Source organism: Periplaneta americana, chromosome 5, assembly GCF_040183065.1.
Source record: "Periplaneta americana isolate PAMFEO1 chromosome 5, P.americana_PAMFEO1_priV1, whole genome shotgun sequence".
Lineage (NCBI taxonomy): Eukaryota > Metazoa > Arthropoda > Insecta > Blattodea > Blattidae > Periplaneta > Periplaneta americana.
This window is the reverse complement of record NC_091121.1, coordinates 8424749-8444350: the sequence shown is the minus strand read 5'-3', so window position 1 is coordinate 8444350 and position 19602 is coordinate 8424749. Positions and strand designations below refer to the sequence as shown.

The following is a 19602-nucleotide window of genomic DNA, read 5'->3' as shown; positions in this document are numbered from 1 at the left end:
GTCAGTTCCTAAATGTCACAAAAATAATTAAATATTTGCATTATAGTTTCTCTTAACGCTACAATTGATGTCAAATTTAGATTCCAAACGAGTTTTTAGTAAAGGGTGCGTCAGAAAGAACGGATGGATTTCACAGGGCAAGAAAATTGTAAGGATTCATCAAATCAAAACTTTATTGTTATCAACAGATTCACCAATACATGCAGTTTATTCACGGTATACAACATCATCCATATGATGTCCTTGGCTTTCGATACAGGCATCGAGGCGTTTTCTGAAGTTCGCCGTAACTTTCACAGTCATAGTTGGTGGGATTGCCGCAGTTTCTTCACGAATCGCCGTCTTCAGTTCGTCCAGTGTATGTGGTTACTTACGCCTTCAAATGGTCCCAAAGAAAGAACTCGCAGGGCGCGAGATCTTATCGTAACCTCGACAATCTCAGTGCAATAGCATGTTTGCGGTCTGATGGTTGAGGTGGCAGGACAACCTACTGTCTGTCTCCACATTTGCAGGAGTACACGCGCTCTGTGTTCGTCCAGGTGATTTCTTCTTTAATGTTGAACCTGTGGTACGAAATGAAGCCGCCCGAGTTGGAATCCTAGCGTGACGTCCGATGTCGAAATGAGTCCTGAGTGACGATCACAGACTCTTCATTTTTCAAAAATGTCTCTGCGATGAAAGCACGTTGTACACCAGACCAACACCATATTCTCAACTGAAACTGCATTCTCTGGCTGACCCAACAGTCGTGGTTCCCCTCACTATATCCCTCCCCTCGCTGCGTATTGATAGTTTGAAATCCATCCGTTCTTTCTGACGCACCCCGTATAAATGCCTGCCTTTAATAGCGGCGTATAAATGCTGGAGCGTTCAGAAGCCTGGATATGATTGGGAGACGAAGTTTCCGTTAGTTACATGGGTTTAATTTTTTCTTGGTGTCTTAATTATTCCCTGAAAGCAGTTTGAAGGGAATCCCATCAGCTGTACTAACTTGAGACGCCCTGTCTGCTGAGAGTACCACAGAGAGCGATAACACGGCATACGCAGATGGAGCGCCATTAGCGTATGAATAAGAGAAACCACACTGGAGAGCACTTCTTCTTGCTTATGTACCCCATACTGGGATAAGTTTAGCCTAAGATACGGTCGGAAATTTTTTTTCGTCCTAGCGCTATAATAAGTACAAAGATGTGTTTGAAGGAAGTACACCCATGTGGTTTGGTCGGTCACTACGTTTGCAGAACTAGTTGAGGGGTCATGGAAGCAATGTGAAGCAATTTAAGTTACAAAGTAAATATCTTCATTCACAGCTCGGAAGACAGACTAACCACAAAACAGGAAAAAGATGCCTGTTTACAAACGCAACAGTTTGCTTATAACCACAGCAACTGATAAACGTTTGGGAAAACACGATTTGCCTGTGGATTATGACGCACGCAATCGTGCTATCCATGCATCAAACCCTTTAACAAAATTCATTACTTAATACTTACTCACAAAAGCCCGTCATCGGTCACTATCCTGAGCAAGATTAATCCAGTCTCTACCATCACATCCAACCTCCCTCAAATCTATTTTAATATTATCCACAAATCTACGTCTCAGCCTCCCCGAAGATCTTTTTCCCTCCGGCCTCCCAACTAACACTCTGTATGCATTTCTGGATTTGCCCATACGTGCTACATGTCCTGCCCATCTAAAAACGTCTGGATTTATTCCTAATTATGTAAGTGAAGAATACAATGCGTGCAGTTCTGCTTGTGTAATTTTCTCCATTCTCCTGTAACTTCATCCCTCTTAGTTCTAAATATTTTCCTAAGCACATTATTCTCGAACACACTTAACCTCTGTTCCTCTCTCAAAATGAGAGTCCAAGTTTCACAGCCATACAGAACAACCGGTAATATAATTGTTTTAAAACTTCTTTCATCTTTTTTTAGAACAGACTGGATGACAAAAGCTTCTCAACCGAATAATAGCAGACATTTCTCATATTTATTCTGCGTTCAATTTCCTCCCGAGTGTCATTTATATTTGTTACAGTTGCTCCAAGGTATTATCATTTTTCATCTCTTCAAGGGATACATTTTCAATGTTTATATTTTCATTTCGTACTATGTTCTGGGCACGAAACATAGTCATATACTTTGTTTTTTTCTTCTTCGGCATTTACTTCCAAATATATCTCATTACTTGCTTTAAGTAAAATTCCCGTGTTTTTCGTAATAGTCGTAAATTAATAATAATAATAATAATAATAATAATAATAATAATAATAATAATAATAATAATAATTACTTACTTACTTACTTACTTACAACTTACTTACAAATGGCTTTTAAGGAACCCGAAGGTTCATTGCCGCCCTCACATAAGCTCGCCATCGGTCAGTATCCTGAGCAAGATTATTCTCTATCATCATATCCCACCTCCCTCAAATCCATTTTAATATTATCCTCCCATCTACGTCTCGGCCTCCCAAAAGGTCTTTTTCCCTCCGGTCTCCCAACTAACACTCTATATGCATTTCTGGATTCGCCCATACGTGCTACATGCCCTGCCCATCTCAAACGTCTGGATTTAATGTTCCTAATTATGTCAGGTGAAGAATACAATGCGTGCAGTTCTGTGTTGTGTAACTTTCTCCATTCTCCTGTAACTTCATCCCGCTTAGCCCCAAATATTTTCCTAAGCACCTTATTCTCAAACACCCTTAACCTATGTTCCTCTCTCAGAGTGAGAGTCCACGTTTCACAACTATACAGAAGAACCGGTAATATAACTGTTTTATAAATTCTAACTTTCAGATTTTTTGACAGGAGACTGGATGATAAAAGCTTCTCAACCGAATAATAATAATAATAATAATAATAATAATAATAATAATAATAATAATAATAAAATAATAATAATGGGTATTAGTAGTTGTAGTGCATGTTTAAGGTTTTCCTTTGCACCGTCCAACGCAGTGTGCCCTACTACCAAATCTGAGACAATACAGGATAGTAAATAATAATAATAACGATAATAATGCTAATGATAATAATAACGATAATAACAATATAATAATAATAATAATAATAATAATAATAATGACGAAATTGTTATGGTAGCATTACGAGACAACTTCATTTATAAATGTTTCATTCACATTTTGGATGGAGTTTCCGACTGACCTAAACAGAATAGGCTACATAATCGCAGTTTGGGAAACACTGTCCTAATACAAGGTCGGTCCATGCTACATTGTGGTTATTGAAATGTTTGAATAAGTCGCCGTGGCGTTTGCAATTTCTGTTCCTCACCAAGCATCCACCGTTACGATTATTAAATTTCAGAAGTATGAAATATGATGTGCGCAAGATGCTGCAATGCGAAACCAAGTTAGATATATTTTCTTCCGACAGCTTTTGTTCTAGCACTAGTGGATCATGGTCTTAGGATCCGTCTTTTAAAGAAGAGCTTAGTGAGTTATATCTCTTTGACAAATATCGCTGACTTTATATGAAAAAAAAAAACTTCTGGATAGGTAATATTAATATGCGTTTCAAGAGCGGTATGTTGAAGTTTTCATGTTGGAGGAAAAGTTTGAAAAAGCGATACGTAGTTGAGCTTTTTTAATTTCCGAGAATTGAAAGAAGACATACCGCTCGTGTATCGTACATTATTTTGTGCGAAGTTAGTTTATTACATACCTGAAAGAGGAATTTCTAATTAGTTGCAATGAAATCTCCATCTTGGTTTCTGTTCAATGACGGCAAATTTCCAAACCGAAATATCTATCTTCAACATTGTTGCTTTAAAATGTTTTCTGTGTTTACTATACTCCAGCAGGCCGTGATATACGTCTGTCTTCCCCCCCCCCCCCAGTCTATGATAAGTCTGGAATCTTGTTGACTTTTTCACGGCTTCCTTAATGTTACTTGCATCACGAATGCAGTAACTTTAGTGGAGTTGTAGAGTTTACTTAATTTTTGCAAATAATTAACAGTGCAATTTAGATGAAATTGCAGTGGTAAGTTTCCAGTTTATAATTATTACTATATTGAACGTCTCTAAAAATAATATGTTAAAAGCCTAAAGCAGTAAAATCAATATGTCACTTAAGCGGTAAGAAGAGGGAAATTGTTATGTGTGTTAGGTTGGGAATACTGAATGTGGAATTTTAGACTTTCCGCGGATTGGTTTTGTGCGGAAACCAAGCAAATACGCACGATCTCGCACAAAAATATAAGTTTAAATGTAAGCATTTACCATCGTACATGCCCCAAATAATGGATTGTATATGTGTTTAGTCAACAGCCCGAAGACAGGTTCGAACCTCGAAAGTGACACCAATAAGGCATCGGTCATGAGGCAACTAAGCCAGGAGATAATGTGGTAGTGTGGCCAGTTCCTTTCCCCCTCCATTACATACATCGCTGACTAGTAGGCTAACATAGTTCACTGTTGATAGATTCAAACTGGAAGACATTTTCATACGTGATGAATATTATGGTCATTGATATACGGAAGCAAAGGAAGGAGTTGTACCCGGGAACATTACAGCCAGAAACACCGGCAACGCGGTGGGTGTGTCCCTGAGGTCACTAGTTCTACCCCTTCTGCCTCTTTCTTATCATTGGTCAAACAGTGGTATATTCTAGCGATCTTGTTCGCCACTACTGAAGTAAGAGGCGTGACTGTTTTGGTAGTAGTTACAAAACTCTCTGCATGTCTTTGAGTGTGGAAACTTCTAATCAGACTTAAGATTATGCAAGCGATTCTTTTTCCTCTGACATTACAGAATGAACCGTAAGTAATGTCATTATTAGAGCGGTGCAGACGGAGCACATGACAGACAGAATGGCATCATAGCAAGGGTTCCGACGTTACTCGGCGTGTTCCCTGTGTACGAGCGACGGTCATGTACACGATGTGTTGACGTACAGACGACACAATAGAAATGACACAGTTCCCTAACGTTTCTACAATTAATTTCCTACAGTTACTTTAGTAAGATTTCAAAATTACAAAACTAATTAACCATTTCATCCTAAACAAGTAATATACTGTATACATGTATGATTTAATACTGAACGCAAACAAAATCACTGTTTATTTGTAACGGGTTCATGTTATTCTATTCGCAAAAGCACATGAAAAATTGTTTTTTGTTTTTCCTTTTCTTTACAATGAGTGTGATTTATTAATGCACATGTTATACGTTATCAGATTTCTTCCAAATATTGTTACAATGCACAACAAATGACATTTGTAAGTTATTAATAGAAAACGATTTTCGTCTATCTGATAGCATGGCCTTATATGTGGAGAGGCTTCTTTCTACGTCTGTTAAGACAACTGGGGCATACGTAAAATCCTGTAAAACATTTTTTTTTCCAACTTCTGTTAGTTCTTCAAAGGAATCCTTATCTCCAGAAATACTGTCACTAATCTTTCAGAGTTTATAATATCCACCATTTTTTCAACTTATTTGCTATTTTCGCAGATATTATTTTACCAATTTTATCGTCTACTTGAGTCACTTTCTTCCAGATATTTCGCAGTAGGGAAATCTGATCAACCAGTTTTGTAACTGACTTTTCTAAAGCTGTTATACAATCAGGTATAAACCCATAATTCGATTCAATGTATTCCAATTTGTTTTATGCTTGAATCAATTAACAAAAATATCACCATATTCGGAATTAAGTCCGCCTTAGACATCGTAACACTAGAACCGAACTGTTCTTATGTTCCTTCAGTATTGACGTTTGCTTTACTACGCTGTACCTACTGCTTGCAGCTATCCTGTGTACCGCAGAGTCAGACCTCTGCGGGTACACAAGGTGAATTTACAACCCTTGCCCTGTTGCCGGTGTGTCGAACAACTGCTCCCTTTGCACTGCTCTAGTCATTAGTTTCAAGGGGTTATTCTTTGAGATATTTCGAATAAAAAAGTTTAATACAGTTTTGCTCGTTTTTGCTTTCATTTCGAGAAAACGAATAATTTGTAACAAACATTTCCTTGCGTATTTTGGAGAAGCTATGAAAATAATTCCTAATATGCTCAATCAATTTAAGAGAGCGGTGTATTCTGACATTTTACGTGAAGCAAGTAAAGCGATAGGTTTGGAAGTAACTCCCGAAAAGACAAAGTGTATGATTATGTCTCGTGACCAGAATATTGTACGAAATGGAAATATAAAAATTGGAAATTTATCCTTCGAAGAGATGAAAAAATTCATACATCTTGGAGAGCAACAGTAACAAATATAAATTACACTCAGGAGGAAATTAAACGCAGAAAAAATATGGGAAATGCCTGTTATTATTCGGTTGAGAAGCTTTTGTCATCCAGTCTGCTGTCAAAAAAATCTGAAAGTTAGAAATTTATAAAACAGTTATATTACCGGTTGTTCTTTATGGTTGTGAAACTTGGACTCTCACTTTCAGAGAGGAACAGAGATTAAGTGGGCTTGAGAATAATGTACTTAGGAAAATATTTGGGTCTAAGAGGGATGAAGTTACAGAAGAATGGAGAAAGTTCCACAACGCAGAACTGCACGCATTGTATTCTTCACCTGACATAATTAGGAACATTAAATCCAGACGTTTGAGATGGGCGGGGCATGTAGCACGTATGGGCGGATCCAAAAATGCATATAGAGTGTTAGTTGGGAGGCCGGAGGGAAAAATACCTATGGGGAGGCCGAGACGTAGATGGGAGGATGATAATAAAATGGATTTGAGGGAGGTGGGATATGATGATAGAGAATTAATCTTGCTCAGGATACTGACCGATGGCGAGCTTATGTAAGGGCGGCAATGAACCTTCGGGTTCTTTAAAAGCCATTTGTATGTATGTATGTAATTATGCATATATACTCGTACCCAGGCTGAAGAAATCTGACTTGAAAAAATTGTACTTGGTGGTGGTGGTGGTGGTGGTGGTGGTGGTGGTGTCCACGGATTGTTACATGTTGATGACGTACCACACCCTTTCCTGACGCTGTTCCTTGTTGCTTCTGTTCGGATTTCCTTGTATTTACATACCTTTTAAATATTAATGTGTTGAATGTAGATGAAAAGGGTCATTGTTCTCGAGTCTCTGTCATAGAACTTCTAGTTTCATGAATCGTATAAAGTAAATCCTCCCTCCTGACGTAGAGCACATCAAAATTCATTTAAACCCTTATGCAAAACGCTTTTAATTTCCAGGAAAGCCTTGATATCTTCCGTTGTAAATCCTTGACAACGGAATTGCTCAACAAATCATTTCAGTGCATCTTAATTGAGACGTTAAGCTGTAAAAAAATATTACGAGGTTTTTAACCTGTGACGCATCCTTGAGATAAGCTATAGGCCTACTGTTTACCCCGGTTGTAGGTTATTGCTTTTCCACGCTCATTCCGGGAGGATGACCCTTAATAACGTTTCCTCAGCATGGGGGATTAACCTTGTGGAAAAACAACCCTGAGGCGGAAATGCACATCACGTCCTCAAAAGCGATAGCTCAGTTGGTAAGGCTGTTATAATGTAATTTATTTTTTCGAATTTCAACAGCTGATTTATAATTCATTTTAGGATATACAGAGTGGAACTGAAATAATCCTACATACAGGGTGTCCCATTTATCTTGTACACCTATTATAAGTTTTTTGTTTGGATAGGTATTGGAATTTTTGTTTTTGAGCGCTATGTTAGAACGAGGGGCTAACATGAGTGTGGAGATTTGGTGCATGTAACTAGATTATACTACAAGATACACGTGACGTCATCAATTTTTCAAATAACACTACGTACTTTAATCACATTATATTGATTACACACATTAAGGGGAGTTAAAAATGTATCACAATGTCACCTTTCTAATAAAATAACAACGAAACGAAATAAAAACCTAGGCTTCCAATGTGATAATGTTATGCTTTGACAGTCACAGAAGATGTTCCAAATGGTGGCCATTCACATTAATGCACATTCGAAGGCGTTCCCTGAAAGACAGTATGACTGCCCGGCATGTTCCTGGCTGAATGGACACACAAGCCTATAGAATGCGTTGCTGCATGTCATCTGGTGTTGTCAGAATGTTCTGCTATACAATGTCCTTTACAGTTCCCCACAGAAAGAAGTCTAGTGGCTACAGGTCCGGAGAACGTGCAGGCCACTGTACGTGGATTGTGGCGCCGACAGTTGTGTTTGTTTACATGTTAAGAAATGAAACACAACACACGACGTGTACGGACGTCAGTCGTCTTTGTTTTGTGTTAGTTAATGCACAAGTTGAATGAGGTACCACAACAAACGGCACATCTTGAAGGTATTAATTTTGCGTTTTGTTGTTGTTATTGATTGGGAAGGTGATATTGCGATACATTTTTTACTCGTCTTAATGTGTGTAATCATTTTAATATGATTAAAGTATGTAGTAAGGTCCCGGGTTCGATACCCGGCTCCGGAACAATTTTTCCCTCGAAATTATTCAAATCAACTTTACAGGGAGTTATACCTGAAATCTTGATTTGCAGAATACACGTCACTGTTCGTTAACAGAAAACCACAATTTAAATCACACGGAGTTAGTGTGCACTCGAAGTTGGTTGCTTGACGGTTGTCAGCCCACTTTGAGGTCTGTGGATATAGAGGGAAAAATTGGATCGGTGTCGGTTAGAGTTCCCGGGTAGCTCAGTGGTAGAGCGTTGGTACGTTAAACCAAAGGTCCCGGGTTCGATACCCGGCTCCGGAACAATTTTTCCGTCGAAATTATTCAAATCAACTTTACAGGGAGTTATACCTGAAATCTTGATTTGCATAATGCACGTCACTGTTCGTTAACAGAAAACCACAATTTAAGTCACACGGAGTTAGTGTGCACTCGAAGTTGGTTGCTTGACGGTTGTCAGCCCACTTTGAGGTCTGTGGATATGGAGGGAAAAATTGGATCGGTGTCGGTTAGAGTTCCCGGGTAGCTCAGTGGTAGAGCGTTGGTACGATAAACCAAAGGTCCCGGATTCGATACCCGGCTCCGGAACAATTTTTCCCTCGAAATTATTCGTATGTAGTAATATTTGAAAAATTGATGACGTCACGTGTCTCTTGTACCATAATGTAGTTACATGCACCAAATCTCTACACTCATGTTAGCCCCTCGTTCTAACATAACTCTCAAAAACAAAAATTCCAATACCTATCCAAACAAAAAAGTTATAATAGGTGCACAAGACAAATAGACAACCTGTAAATTCAGAGCGAATAGCTCATGTTGATGTAACAAAAGAAACGTAATACCATATCGTGATTTTTGTGTCTTTATCAATAGAAAATATGATAAAGAATAATTTATCTCCGTGGCGTATTTCAATAGCGTGGACAGTTTTCATGTAAGTTTAATTTTAACCCACTAACTTGAAGCCACTTACCGATGCGACCAGCTTGCAACATTGTAGCCAGAGAGGGAGATGGACGGTAGTTCACTAAGGCCCAATTGTATAAAACTCCCTGACTAAATATCAACTTTGATCGAAGATCGAAAAGTGAACCGAGTTCAGACATTTCTTCTATTGCATAAAACTTTTCTGCGATCAAATTACCTTGGTTCAAATGCAATCTAAATTCACGTGAAAAGGATTTGGCAACATCGCATAAACAGGTGAAATACGTGATGCGCGGACAGGTTTGTTCAGTGTTGCCAATCTAGCGACTTTAACTCTTTTTCAACAACAATTTCTTTTAACTTTTATATTGCTTAAATAGGGATTTAGTGACCTTTTTAGCACCCCATAGTGACAAAATTTAATCTTTCTTTGTTGATAATGAGAAATTTAGCGACTTTACAACTACTTTTTAGCGACTTTCCGTACACTCTGTTGGAGACACTTTTTTTTGGTGCAATGTAAATAATGGCGGACAATAAGAAGAAGGTTGACTGTTCTCCGAGTTGTTATCATGTTATGGTGTTTGATACTGCTAAACATAATAAAGCTTTATAAAACGACAATTTTCGTTTAGTAATACAGTTAATTGAAAATTTATGAATGTACCTATCACATCCATTAATAGTTAATGGTTGTTATAAACATAATATAATTATAGGTTATGTTATTTGATACTGCTGAACACGATAGAGCCTTATGAAATATAAGATTGTTTGTGTATTAAGGCAAGAAATTGAAAGAAATATATATAAATGTACCTATCATATATATTAATATTAATAATAATGGATATTTTATTTGCACAATCTGTCACTCGTATATTTCAAACAGAAAAGAAATAACTGAACTTGGATCATCTAACTTAATCGGAGAAATTTCTTCAGTCAAAGTTGACTTTAGTTTGAGACAAATTAATCTCAGATTAGACTTTATACAATACAAAATTCCAAGTTCAGCTGAAACAAGGATCAATTTAACCTCTGATCTAAGATTAAATGGTTTATGCAATCGGGCCTAAGGCAGACAAACCTGAGTTCGTTGACCTCTTACATCTGTATTACGAGAAGAAAGAGCAGTGTGTTAGCGGCGATGTTGCCAAACTGCTGAAACTTTCAACTCAATTGTCTAATTAACCGTGCATTTAATAATAGAACATAATTTAGGTTTTCTCTTCATTTCAGTGTACCCTATTGTCCCTTTCATTCTGCAGGATTATTTTACTTCCACCCTGTATAAAGAGAAAATCTTCTTCTTCCTCTTGTAAGACCTTCCGTTTTGTTCGTATATTGTCTGTAACAATTCTGGCTTTCCCATCCTCTGGCATTTTCCAGATAAGTTCGTTACAATACATTCTTCTTCTGCTTATCTGTGATCCTATTGTTTGGCTTACTAGAGTGAAATGGAATGTATCCCTGATATAGAGTATTTAGACTAGCATACAACTCACTTCTATAAAAAGTAACTTACTCCATTGTCGTTTTGTAGTTTTATTTCTCGATGTATTACAGTCTAATACCAGATTGTAGAAAATAATTATGAATAGTTATTTTACATGTCAGTGTTGTAACTGGGCCAATTCTATGTATGTGCAAAGATATAAATAAATAAACAAATCAAATATATATAATAGATAAATAAGCGGATAAGTAAATAGATAAATTATAAATAAATAGATAAATGAACAATAAATAAACGAATGAATCAATACATAAATAAACAAACCCGAAATGAGCGTGGAAAAGCAATAACCTACAACCAGGGTAAACAGTAGGCCTATAGCTTAACTCAAGGATGCGTCACAGATTAAAAACCTCGTAATATTTTTTACAGCTTAACGTCTCAATTAAGATGCACTGAAATGATTTGTTGCGCAATTCCGTTGTCAAGGATTTATAACGGAAGATATCAAGGCTTTCCTGGAAATTAAAAGCGTTTTGCATAAGGGTTTAAATGAATTTTTATGTGCTCTACGTCAGGAGGGAGGATTTACTTTATACGACCTAGAACAAGGTCACTTCCGATCTTGTCAGCTACAAATAAAATGTATACATCTGAATACCGGTAATTTCAAGTTACAAATATGGTCGAGCATAAAAAGTCGTATGAAACTCATTTATGTTTATAATGTCTACCGGTTTGGAATAGTGGTCAGCGTGTCTGACTGCGAAACTAGCCAGTGCATGATCGAATCCTGATTGGGACAAGTTACCTGATTGGGTTTATTTTCGGAGTTTTCCCCTCAACCCATTCGGAGCAAATGCTGGGTAACTTCGGGCATAATTCAGAAAATATCTGGGTGACATGAATGAACGTTTGTAGTATGTATGTGTATATAATTATATCATATGTGGAATATGTGTGCCAAATATGGACCAATTAGCTCAAAAACTACAAAAGTTGGAAATTTAAAAGTAATAAACGGGGGTTAAATATAGGACAGAATGTTAAACACATGTATAAGATAATTGAAAAATCTTGGCTTATTTTTCAATAATAATCTAAATTGGAATTTTTAAGTTAAAGAAACGATAAAAAAATCTGTTCCTCCATTCACTGTTTGAGTCGCTTAAGAAACTTCTTGCCCCAGCAACTAAAACTTACCCTGGTACAAACCCTAGTAATGCCAAACTTCGATTATTGTGACGTTTTGTTAAGTGACCTAAGTTCTGAACTGTCAGTCAAGGTACAGCGAGTTCAGAATATGTGCGTCAGATACGTGTGCAACATCCGACGATACGATCACATATCACCGTCCTTCGCAAGTCTTTCGTGGATCCGACTTAAAGAACGTATAACTTTACACTCTTTGTCTTTACTCTATCGAATTCTGCACACCTCAACACCAAATTACCTTTCGTCTCGTTTCTACTATCTATACTCTAACCACGACGTAAATACCAGATCACTTATCTATGGCGCGTTAAGTATACCTCTTCATAGAACATCTTGTTATTCATCATCTTTTACAGTATCCACCTCGCGACAATGGAATTCCCTGTCACAAAGTATTAGGGGTTGCAAGACAATAAACACTTTTAAAAACAGCTTAAACGATAACCTTATTATCATTTGACTCCAATCTTACTGATTTAAACTATCAGTGACTACATTGTTACTTCATTCTTTAGACATCATCCTGATAGTGCTGTATTTTCAAAATTGTCTCATAATACCGTATTTGCTCGCGTAATTTGCGCCCCCGCGTATTTTGCGCACCCTAATTTTTAAGGGATTATTTTGAACTTTATTTTTGCTCCGTGTATTTTGCGCACACATTTTACGTACATATTTTTTCAGTGTAGTAGGGATTTTCCTTCTCTACATTCCATCGTAGGTCATTCACCAGCAACTGAAGTACCTGCTTCAGAAAGAAACCCCAAAGTCCCGCTACTTTAACAATGCTTGTCCTTGGTAGAGACAAGTTACCGGTATAGAAAATTAGCCCTACCGTAAATACTTACCTATACATATACTGATTGAGATAAACTCAGAACAGGACCTCTTATTTGAAAAATCCGCATATTTTACGCACCCCAATTTTTCAGTGGCCAAAGTTAATTAAAAAGTTCGCAAATACGGTAATCTCTTTCTATTATCTAATATTATTTGAAATATATTAACATTCTATGTATTTTGGCTTAATTCTGCTACATAGTTTGTATTTCAGTGTTTAATTAATAGTTCATAGTATTTTGCTGTTTAATTCGTAAATGACTCTTGTATACATGTAGCTCTTATCTAAATCAAATTGTTGAATTCTTTGTAAGTTCATACATATGTATGTATATATTATTTCAATGTACCGAAGTACATATGATATTTCCATGCAGGTATTCTGCGTCATCATACGATGAAAGAGTAATGGAACGGAGAAAAATTCTCTCCGGCGCCGAGATTTGAACCCGGGTTTTCAGCTCTACGTGCTGATGCTTTATCCACAAAGCCACACCGGATACCCATCCCGGTGTCGGACAGAATCGTCTCAGATTAAGTTCCAACTCTTGGGTTCCCTCTAGTGGCCGCCCTCTGCACTACGTCATAGATGTCTACGAACGTAGGACTAAAGTCCACACATGTGCTGAGGTGCACTCGTTATGAGTGACTAGTTGGCGGGGATCCGACGGAATAAGCGCCGTCTTAAATCACGAAGACATCTATGACGTAGTGCAGAGGGAGGCCACTAGAGGGAACTCAAGAGTTGGAACTTAATCTGAGACGATTCTGTCCGACACCGGGGTGGCTTAGTGGATAAAGCATCAGCACGTAGAGCTGAAAACCCGGGTTCAAATACCGGCGCCGGAGAGAATTTTTCTCCGTCCCATTACTCTTTCATCATATGTATGTATACTTTTTTTTGGTTGAGTGGAAGAGAAGGCCTTACGGACTTAACTCTGCCAGGTAAAATAAATCATTATTATTAAAAAATATATTTATTTTTACCATTTTGACCAAAAATTGTCCTGGTGTATCTTAAAGTTTCTCCTGCCATTTCCCCTTTCATTCATTCATTCATTCATTCATTCATTCATTCATTCATTCATTCATGGTTGTAAATAACTTAAAGAACGCAGAACTTTACACTTTTTTCTTTACTCTATCGAATTCTGCACACCTCAACACCAAATTACCTTTCGTCTCGTTTCTCATATTTATACTCTAACCACGACGCAAATACCAGATCACTTATCTGTGGCACGCTAAGTATACCTCTTCATAGAACATCTTGTTATTCATCATCTTTTACAGTATCCACCTCGCGTCAATGGAATTCCTTATCACAAAGTATTAGGGGCTGCAAGACAATAAACACCTTTAAAAACAGCTTAAAAGATAACCTTATTATCATTTGACTCCAATCTTACTGATTTAAACTATCAGTGACTACATTGTTACTTCATTCTTTAGACATCATCCTGATAGTGCTGTATTTTCAAAATTGTCTCATAATACCGTATTTGCTCGCGTAATTTGCGCCCCCGCGTATTTTGCGCACCCTAATTTTTAAGGGATTATTTTGAACTTTATTTTTGCTCCGTGTATTTTGCGCACACATTTTACGTACATATTTTTTTTCAGTGTAGTAGGGATTTTCCTCCCCTACAGTCCATCGTAGGTCATTCACCAGCAACTGAAGTACCTGCTTCAGAAAGAAACCCCAAAGTCCCGCTACTTTAACAATGCTTGTCCTTGGTAGAGACAAGTTACCGGTATAGAAAATTAGCCCTACCGTAAATACTTACCTATACATATACTGATTGAGATAAACTCAGAACAGGACCTCTTATTTGAAAAATCCGCATATTTTACGCACCCCAATTTTTCAGTGGCCAAAGTTAATTAAAAAGTTCGCAAATACGGTAATCTCTTTCTATTATCTAACATTATTTGAAATATATTAACATTCTATGTATTTTAGCTTAATTCTGCTACATAGTTTGTATTTCAATGTTTAATTAATAGTTCATAGTATTTTGTTGTTTAATTCGTAAATAATTCTTGTATACATGTAGCTCTTATCTAAATCAAATTGTTGAATTCTTTGTAAGTTCATACATATGTATGTATATATTATTTTAATGTACCGAAGTACATATGATATTTCCATGCAGGTATTCTGCGTCATCATACGATGAAAGAGTAATGGAACGGAGAAAAATTCTCTCCGGCGCCGAGATTTGAATCCGGGTTTTCAGCTCTACGTTCTGATGCTTTATCCACAAAGCCACACCGGATACCCACCCCTGCGTCGGACAGAATCGTCTCAGATTAAGTTCCAACTCTTGGGTTCCCTCTAGTGGCCGCCCTCTGCATTACGTCATAGATGTCTATGAACATAGGACTGAAGTCCACACATGTGCTGAGGTGCACTCGTTATGAGTGACTAGTTGGCGGGGATCCGACGGAATAAGCGCCGTCTTAAATCACGAAGACATCTATGACGTAGTGCAGAGGGAGGCCACTAGAGGGAACTCAAGAGTTGGAACTTAATCTGAGACGATTCTGTCCGACACCGGGGTGGCTTAGTGGATAAAGCATCAGCACGTAGAGCTGAAAACCCGGGTTCAAATACCGGCGCCGGAGAGAATTTTTCTCCGTCCCATTACTCTTTCATCATATGTATGTATACTTTTTTCTGGTTGAGTGGAAGAGAAGGCCTTACGGACTTAACTCTGCCAGGTAAAATAAATCATCATTATTATTAAAAAATATATTTATTTTTACCATTTTGACCAAAAATTGTCCTGGTGTACCTTAAAGTTTCTCCTGCCATTTCCCCTTTCATTCGTTCATTCATTCATTCATTCATTCATTCATTCATTCATTCATTCATGGTTGTAAATAACTTAAAGAACGCAGAACTTTACACTTTTTTTCTTTACTCTATCGAATTCTGCACACCTCAACACCAAATTACCTTTCGTCTCGTTTCTCATATTTATACTCTAACCACGACGCAAATACCAGATCACTTATCTGTGGCACGCTAAGTATACCTCTTCATAGAACATCTTGTTATTCATCATCTTTTACAGTATCCACCTCGCGTCAATGGAATTCCTTATCACAAAGTATTAGGGGCTGCAAGACAATAAACACCTTTAAAAACAGCTTAAAAGATAACCTTATTAGCATTTCTCTCCAATCTTACCTACTGATTTAAACTATCACTGACTACATTGTTACTTCATTCTTTAGACATCATCCTGATAGTGCTGTATTTTCAAAATTGTCTCATAATAATCTCTTTCTATTATCTAACATTATTTGAAATATATTAACATTCTATGTATTTTAGCTTAATTCTGCTACATAGTTTGTATTTCAATGTTTAATTAATAGTTCATAGTATTTTGTTGTTTAATTCGTAAATAACTCTTGTATACATGTAGCTCTTATCTAAATTAAATTGTTGAATTCTTTGTAAGTTCATACATATGTATGTATACTTTTTGCTGGTTGAGTGAAAGAGAATGCCTTACGGCCTTAACTCTGCCAGCTAAATAATAATAGTAATAATAATAATAATAATAATAATAATAATAATAATAATAATAATAATAATTATTATTATTTATGTAAAAATATATTTATTATTACCATTTTGACCAAAAATTGTCCTAGTGTACCTTAAAGATTCTCCTGCCATTTCCCCTTTCATTCATTCATTCATTCATTCATTCATTCATTCATGGTTGTAAGTAGTTCGTGCTGTTTTTTAAAAAGAAGGAAAAGAAGACGAAGTATACCAAGAGTAAAATTAAGAAAATGGAACTTGCAACTGTGTAGCAGAACTGTTGTAGAAGCCGCATGGCGCTGTTTACACCAACAGCGTCGCAGGGTTGTGGTGACGGGGTGACGCAAAAAACCTCTCCGGCGCTCCTGCCAACTCTGCAGTCTTTATTTACGACCCGCTCGCACTATATTCGCCGCTGTTGCCGGAGTCATTAGAGCCACGCGCTCCGACACAGACTTAACACACTTTCGCACTTACCCGGAAAGGAGACAATGCACAGAACGTGTTGCCTGAGTGACCACGTGTTACATTAGCTTGACCCAGTAAGTGAGTAGCTCCACACGTGTTGTGAAGAAGCCCGAAACTGCAAAGCCAACTGCTAATAAACGCAATTAGGTGCATCCGCGCGGTTACGGGACGAGGCTTGATATCGCCAGGATTGTGATTGTCTGCAGACTGTCCCCTCTAAAAGAAACTGGGAAGGATTTATTCTTCTTATGTCCCACACAGCGCCGTCTAGAAACGAGTTGATGCACAAAACAGACCGTTGTCTACATCACATGCACTTGACCAGCAGTGAAATTCTCTGAATTTAGATTGTCTTGCGAACTGTCAATTCATACTCGTACTGTGTTCGGAAAATGCTGTTGTGGCCAAGACATTTATTTATTTATTTATTTATTTATTTATTTATTTATTTATTCTGGTGTAGTTAAGGCCATCAGGCCTTCTCTTCCATAACACCAGGAATACAAATACAATAATAGAAATAAACAGAAAAAAAAAATACACTATATACCAGGCCTGCACAAGGTTTGCGTTCTCCGAGCCGGCTCACAGCTCATGAGCGGAATGCAGATATTAGCTGCGCTCTGTATAAGAGTGGATTGGAAGAAGGGGTGATCTCGTACAAAATATACACAAAAGGAAGTACTATTACGAGTGTTTATGAAATGAATTCCCGTTCAGTGTTTGCAAAACTATCTTGGACTATTATTAATTAGTAAATAAATATTTATTTTACAGAAATAATAGAAATTCTATAGCTACTTAAATGTGCAATATCATTTTGTTATATTTTTATTTCTCAGTACATCAAAACGAGGTTTTATGCTGTTGGCAGCTGAAAGGAACAGTAGCCTACTGATCATAATGAAACATCAGTTACAGATGTTCGATGTCTGCCTTTATTAAAGTTGATTATAGAAAACAGTTGCTCACAAATATAAATGTTGAGCCAAACATAGCAATCATTCTCACAGCCAGCCTGTGTAGTCGTGGATATTATTGCTAATGTTCAGTCTTGTAAAACTCAACCAGGCTAGTAGTATTATTCAAACGATCTTTAGCCCTTAGGTCACATTGAAGATCAATAAGTTCGAGCTGTAAATCGTTAAATGTTAAAAGTTATGTTCCGTCTTTTAGATTCCTCCATACTGTACTGTAGCAGTAGGTAAGCAACGTGAAACAGTTACTGAGAATAGGCCTACACACTGCACTCCACTAGATAGCTGAGTGGTCGTTTCCCTCTCCTCTACCTATAGCAAGTCTATGTCATTCTGACGTATCTTCCTCTCCGTTTCGGCGAGCGGTAAACACAGCTCTCCCGCTCTCGTTGAGTGCTGTTTGTGCAGGTATGCTATATACACTATAGACATTGGTATGTGTTACTGGGTATTGCTGTTTTCTTTCTTTTAATGAATTCCAGTTGTAAATAATGTAGACTGCAGTTTAGGTTTATTCTGATTTTATTTCACTACAATTTATTCTACATTTAACATGGATCATTTTCTACAGTCACAACTTCTCACTATTGGTTCAGCCTCCAGTCGCACAAAACTGGACATATTAGAAGAAGACTTCCTTCAATATCTTGGCAAGTAAAGCTCAATCAGATAGAGACAAAAAAGAAAGTTAAGCACAACGGTACACGAACGGAAATCTTGAGTACTCATAATATATATTTTTATTTAAAATAAATGAAAACCAATGCCCATTATTTTTCTCCCGTTTACAGAATTTTGAATATTTAAATTGCACTTTTTAAAAGAAACGGATATATTTCATCAAAGTGAAAACGAGTTTAGAAGTAAATGATATGACAAATTATTGAAAGGATTGAAATTTAAATATTCACAACTGTAAGTGAGTTAATAATGAAACGTATGAAGTACAAGTTATATTTCGGCCCTCATGTTTCAACTTTCGTTCATTTACAAATATTTGTAGTTTTCTTTCTCGTTGTATTACTGTCTCTAATGCCAGATTGTAGAAAATAATTATGAATATTTGTTTTACATGTCAATGTTGTAATTGTTGTAACTGGGCACACCCTATGTATGTACAAATAGGCCTATATATAAACAAATAGATAAATAAGAGGATAAATAAATGGATAAACAAATAAATTATAAATATTTAAATAAATAGATAAATGAACAAATAGATAAATAAATAAATAAACGAATGAATCAATATATAAATAGATAAATACATAGATGAATAAACAGATAAATAAATATATAAGTAAACAAATACATATATAAATAAACATATAAATAATTAGATAAATAAACATAAATGAATACAATACAATGAAAGCAGTTCGGCCGGCACCGTGGATCCTTTCCCGGTATAGCTCAGATGGGAAGAGCGCTCAGGACGCATAGCTGAGAAGTCCTGGGTTCGATTCCCGGTGCCGGAACGAATTTTTCTCGAAATTGATAGATAAATAAATAAACGAGTTAATAAACGAATTAGAGAATAAACGAATGAATTAATAAACTAATGAGTGAATAAACGAATGAATTAGTAAGTAAATACTTACTTACTTACTTACAAATGGCTTTTAAGGAACCCGAAGGTTCATTTCCGCCCTCACATAAGCCCGCCAGCGGTCCCTATCCTGTGCAAGATTAATCCAGTCTCTATCATCATACCCCACCTCCC

At 36.9% G+C, this 19602-nt stretch overlaps 1 protein-coding gene and 1 non-coding gene across 3 annotated transcripts in view; both read left to right on the top strand.

Annotated features, from left to right (window-relative positions):
* Positions 1-19602, top strand: part of LOC138699446 (C-Maf-inducing protein-like) — a 900368-nt gene that overhangs the window by 593513 nt on the left and 287253 nt on the right. The gene's annotated exons all lie outside the window — the stretch shown is intronic.
* Positions 8945-9016, top strand: TRNAI-GAU (transfer RNA isoleucine (anticodon GAU)). Its single transcript has one exon. It is a non-coding gene; the product is annotated as a tRNA-Ile (tRNA).